This window comes from Hydra vulgaris, chromosome 11 (genome assembly GCF_038396675.1).
Source record: "Hydra vulgaris chromosome 11, alternate assembly HydraT2T_AEP".
Taxonomy (NCBI): Eukaryota; Metazoa; Cnidaria; class Hydrozoa; order Anthoathecata; family Hydridae; genus Hydra; species Hydra vulgaris.
Genome location: NC_088930.1, coordinates 40189914 through 40196713, shown reverse-complemented (window position 1 = coordinate 40196713; position 6800 = coordinate 40189914).

The window sequence follows — 6800 nt, the reverse complement described above, 5'->3', positions numbered from 1 at the left end:
TTTTGCTTTTCAAAAGCTATAGAAACTTTTTAATTAGAAATTGCATACAGGCACTTTTCAAAGTCAAACGTGGCATAATCTTTACTTGAGAATATTTTAATCGCGAATTTTTTATTTTTATTTTTCCTCCTAATAAATTTATTCGATATTTTAAGATAAGTCTTTAAAATAATACAAAAGTCTTTAAAACTCAATAGGTTGATTAATTATATATATTTTGGGTAAAACTATATTGCTAATTAAAAACTATATTGTTAATATTTACATTTTTGTACATATAATTGTCTACACATTTTGTATTTTTTATTTACAGTTTTTATTTACAATATATGCAAAATATTCTTTGATAATCATAAGTTATTTATTATTGTTAACATAATTCTCTAAAGGTGGGGGTTTTTTTAAATTATTGTTGTTGTTTTTCTGAATATTTATAACCCTACCTTTTTTACATTTTGATAGAACTTCTCTTTTTCCACCTCACCAAAATGATTGTTACAAAAAAAAAAAAGGAATTTATAGTGTTGCTACGACTATTAAATAATTCGACTGTCGACTAAATCGACTAATATATTTTCTAAAGTCGACTAAAATCGACTAAGACATTTTAAAAGTCAACAAAAAGTTGAATTAGTCGAAATATGGGAATAGTTTATTTTTTTGAAATAAATTGTCATAAAAATAATAAAGTACTTTATTTTCGCTTTCTATTTTTTAACATCATATCATTTAAATGCTAATGGAGCAAAACAATATGAGAGAACGGCTGCTCCGACAACTGGGCAATTTATTTCCTGACCCCAATGATTAGGGACTGTCTCAAATACTTGCTATATATTAAAGTCTTTACAATCATATTTACAATGTGATTATATAGAAAACATGATTTTGGAGCTTCACAACTATATTTTGTCCCAGGGCCCCGAGCCAGCCTGAAACGGCCTGTATGAAAGTATTTACAAAAATCAAAAGCATCGAGTAAACAAGAAAAATAAAATAATGAAATACATAACCGATTGCTTAATTAGGTATAATTGTTTTCCTTTTTTTATGTAGTTATTAAGGTGCTCCCAGAAGTCCTTAAAAGTTATACGTTAGTGATAAAACGCATCGTTTTATCACAACCGTATAACTGACATTCCCTTTAAAGTTAAACGATGTTTTAAGTTCAGGTTGTAGTGAAGATCTACCTATATCAACTTCTGAAATTACCTCTGAAATGCAAATACCTGAGCTGGTTACTTTTGTATATTGTATATACAAACTATAGTATAAACTTATCATACTCTTCAAACCTTTTTTTGAGTGGTTTTGAAGAATACACTACTAAAGTTAAATCAAATTGATGAAACAGTCAACAAATAATGTGCGTTGTTACACGGTCAAGTCATGAATTAACAAAAATGCCAACAGCGTCGATTTTTTTGCCAGAATACCCACAACATACTGTGGATGTTCTGGCAAAAAACGTTAACTCAAAAATCATTGTTAACAGAAATCAATTATTTAAGTTTTCTTTCAATTTAAAACTTTGACAATCTTATTAAATTGCATTTTGTGTTGACATTTAAATACACCATAATGATAAGTGTTTATTTAAGAAAGTATTTAAAGCTTTTACTTCTTTTAATTTAAAAGCTTTTAGCCTAAAAAAACACCCGTTTTATGAGTTAAAGTTAAATGTAGTTTTATAACCAGAGAAAAGCTTTTCTCTGGTTTTAAAAATACATTTAAACACCTTTAAAGATATTTAATTTGACTTGTATTTTGCCAGTTTGTAAACTTTTACAATACTGCATCATTAAGTCAAAATTGCCAATTTTTGACTTAACGTCTTTTGCCAGTATACCCACGATATACACTTCAATGAAACAAGTCGGAACCCTCAAAATAGGAAAGTGTCACTGAATATTTGGCAGGCGAATGTTTGGTCCTTCAGCCGAGCGTCGTAAAAGAATATTCAGCTGAGCCGTAGCAGAATATTCGGTATTCGGAAAAACGACTATCAGTGACATCTCTAGTTATAATAATATATGCTTTTGTTTTTAAGCGAACAAACAAAAATTAAAAAAATAAATCAAATGAAAAGATAAAAGGATTTTAAGATTTTCACTTGATTAAATCGTCTCTTAGTCAATTAGTAGGTCTATAGTAGATTAAATCGACTATATGTTTTATCTTAGTCGACAAATTTTGACTTTTAACTTTTAGTCAATTTAGTCGAAGTTGATAACAACACTAAGAGTTTATTAAAAATATCAAACCAAATTTACATTTCATAGCATTTCATGTGCTTAAAGATAAGTTATTTTCCAGTAGTTGGATTACTTTCTTTGACTGTTTTCTATTTTCTTATTCTTATGTCAAAAATTAAAATGCAAAAAGTCAAATAGTTTTTTTATATGCTTTTAATTTTTAATGAAAAGTTTATATTTGTAAGTGCTTGGTAATATCCAATATGCGAAATGCCAATTCGCACTTATGTTCATATTTGCTATTTTATTCGGCGCACTTATGCTAATTTTTGTCACTGCTTCGCACTTATGCTTATGCTAGCAAATTTGTTTGGCGCACTTATTCCAGTTTTTGCAACTGCTTCGCTCTTATACCAATGTTTGGAAATTCTTTTGGCGCACATATGCCAATTCACACTTGTGATTTTTACAACTACTTCGCACTTTTGCCATTCAGAATTTTTTTCAATGAGCATTAAGAAAATTTGTGTTTTGAACCGAGATAATCAAAAAGATAATAGTTAAAACAATATTTTCTTTTTTACGCAATTCTAACAAAAATTAATTTTTGTTGTCACATTTGCGAAGCAAGGTTAGAATGTTTTATTGCGTAAAGAATTTTTTTTGTCATTTAAAATTAAATGTACTTGTATTTCTTATAGAACTTTTAGAAATGCCACAATATGTTGTGATATTTCGGAAAGTTTTCTCTAACACTTTTCTAAAATAAACTGTATAACTTCTGAAGAAAACTTTTATTAAAACTCGAGCAACCATTAATTTCCATTTTGATACAGATTTTTAATACGCGCTTTTTTAATAAAAAATTGTTTCTTTATATTGTCTCCATGATCCCAGCGCACTATGAGTCCAAATTGCGAAAAAGTGGCCAAAACTTTTTTCCGATCTTTTTACTTTAAGCAGATGTTAACTGTATTTAAACTCAACATAGAGTCGTTTTCTGTAAAGAAAGTTTATAGCTTCGTTCTCATAAAATATATATTGTAAAGAGTGCATCTAGAAGATTATACAGGTGTTTTTTCTTTGTTGTTGGTTCAATATGAAAAGATTAGAACTTATAAACATAATTAAAGAAGTTGGTTTTAATCATGCCAATTTGCCAGCCTTTTTAGAAACTGAAGCAAAAAATAAAATGCTAACTAATGAAGAACTGTCTGATGTAGAACTCTCAGAAAAAGTTAGACTTTTTATTTATAAATTTAGAGTTAAATATGCAAAGCATAATCGTAATTTTAAATGATTAAATAAGCAAGAAGTGCCCTGGTTAGTGGGTGAGTTTTTTCAGAATCAAAATACTAAACTTGATTCAACTTTAAAAACTGGACGACCAGAAAAGTTATGGATAGAGTATTCATTAAGAACAAAAAGGAGGAAAATTTCAAGGTAGCTTCTAGTTTAGAATTATTATTTTAGTTTTTAAAAGCCACTGATTAAAAACATAAGTTTTAATAAAAATATATATATAACACGGCAGGGGAGACATCTTAGTTGTGGTGGAGCAGGAAAACTCTAATATAAAATAAGAGGTAAGTGGAGCTCTTAAACCTTGGATCTTCCTAGTGATGGTGCCACAATAAAAATACTCAATGCTGTTCTAGAAGTTTATTTTCCATTATAATAATGTAAAGGGGTCATCAAAGTTTTTTGTTGTTGAAAATTTACGTCCAGTCAGAAAACTACGAAAATTTACATCCACAGTCAGAAAACTGCCAAAACCACTCAAGTGTGGACACTTGTGTGGTTTAGGCAGTTTTCCATAGTATCATTTTTTTTTACATTATCATAATGGAAATAGTTTATCAAATAATGGTGTTATTTATTTTTATTTTAGTTTGGCTAAAACTCATACAACTGAAGAATTAGCAGAACCTGCTGTTGTACATGCAAAATCAAGTCCTGGAAAATCCGATTGGAGAGAGAAAATTAAAATCTTTTCTAAAGATCTACCAGGCCAAACTTACCAATCTGATAATTATCAGCCAACTATGATGTCTACAGATCAAGCTTTATCACTTACAATTCAACGTGATTTGAGTGATTTACAATACCAGATTATTCGAAACTCATTTCTGATGCAAAATGCTGACATTTATCCCCCATTAAAAGCAATCCTAAAATCAAAGCAGATTGTTATCCAGAGCACTTGCATATCACAGAAACGTCTGTAAAGTGTAGTTTGCAGAACATGATTAACCATACCTTGCTTTGAATTTTAAAACTAAATTCTGAGCAGCTTCAAAATTTAGATGAAACAGTTACACATGGAGTATTCGATTTGAAATGTGGCATGGATGGTGCATCTTCACAAAGTATTTATAATCAAAGGTTTGATGATACTGATCTTACTACTGGAGTGCAGAATGAACAGTCAGTATTTCAAACTGCAGTAGTTCCTTTGAAATTAAAAATTGGGGATTCAAACATCTGGAATAATCCTAAACCACCCAGCCCTCATTTTTGTATTGAGCTACAATACCTAAAGGAAACAGTCAAATTCATTGCAGCAAAATAAATAAATCTTAGAAGTGGATACCACTTTGATTTGAGGGCCTTCAAAAAATATTGTTCAGCTACTTCTGAAATAATAATTAAAAAATACAATTGGTACATAATGCCATAAATAAACTGCTACATAATGTACACAAGCTATTAGAGCATGGTTATCAAATTTCTGATTGCTTTGAACTCCAAATAGGTATATATTCAGGCACAGGAAGCACAAAGTAAATACATTCGAAATGCAAGACTAAACCATACATGTAAAGTTTCAAGAAAAAATGCAATGGAAAACCAATATCATTATCTCCTGTTACGTAGTGATCCAATAGTATCAGCATTCATCTTCAAAATAACTAAATATATTGGTGCTACTAACTTAGATTCTGAAGTTTTAAACCTTTTGCTTGATGAACAATAAATATTTTTTTAATAATTTTTACTATTACTAAATGTTGCAAATATTGGTTTATACATACATATATACAGACATATATATATATATATATATATATATATATATATATATATATATATATATATATATATATATATATATATATATATATATATATATATATATATATATATATATATATATATATATATACACATAGTATATAGTGGTTTTCATAAATTTAGACGCACTTATATTTGAAAATAAAAATTTTTAGTTTTTTAACGATAAAACAATAACGAAAAAAGATTTCGGTTTAGCTTTTTTTCTATTTTTTAGATAAACACATACAGAATACAAAATTAAAAATAAATTTACAAAAAAAATACAGATACTAAATAATAATTAGGTACAACTACATGGTATTAAAAAAATAAGACAAAACAAATTATTCATAAATTTAGACGCACGATGCATTAGGAGGCATAATTTATGAACCAATCAATATTTTGTGTATCCGTCTTTTGCTTTAATACAACTAAGAACTTTTCTAGGCATAGACTCAACAAGATTTTTGCACATCACTTCTGGGACCCTATACCAGGTCTTCTTAAGGACGTCCTTCAGCTGACCAAGTGTGGAAATTTGTACCTTTGCCAATTCACGGTCAATCCAAGCCCAAACGTTTTCAATTGGGTTCAAAAAGGTGAGTATGGAGCCCACGGTATTGTCTTGATATTATTATCGTTGAACCACTCCTTTGTATAGTATGCAGTATGTGCAGTAGCACCATCTTATTGAAGTTTCCATGGTTTATCATTGAGCATAAGCAGGTCAATTGATGGAATTAGGTTGTTTTCCAGTACTTCTACGTATATTCTGGAGTTGATTCTACCGATGTATGTTTAGCACATACCAACACCTTTGTAATTGAAGCATGACCAGATTCCTATCGAGCCTCCTCCACTTTGTACAGTCGGTCTAATGTACCTGGTGTAATACTTTTTGTGAGTCATTCTTTTGACTGTTATGTTAGATTTGCGATTGATAAGCTCAAAGTTACTCTCATCACAATGTTTTTTCATTGTTCTATTGTCCAATACCTTCTTTCACGACACCATTTTAGTTTCCTTTGTTTATCATATGGACGCAGGAACGGTTTCTTTAAAGCAGAGTAGACTCCAATCTTGTATTTGATGATTATCAAATACACAATCCGCCGAATACTTAAGTCTAAATTTATGCATAAAATAAAATCAAGCTTATCAATTAACTTTTTTGTGTAATTGGTATAGAATGAATAATAAACATCCTGTAAAAAAAAAATTAAGGTACTCTATAATAGAGTTTCACTTCCTCTATTAAATTATATATCAAACATAGCGGTAGCACTTTATTTTATTTTAGGTATTTTCTTACATATATGTACAAAAAAACCACTGTATATATATAAACTTTATAAGGTCTCAACTCATAAAAATGCTGAAATGAAGGTCTTGCATTTGTTGATCTCAACCCGGGCCTTTTTTAATGTCTTTTCTGAAACAATTGACATAAAACCAAATTGGAGAAAATTCGAGCAGCTAAAAAATTACTTGTTTTATACCCAATATATTCATAATAACGCAGTAGAAATTTAGGAGTGACATTTT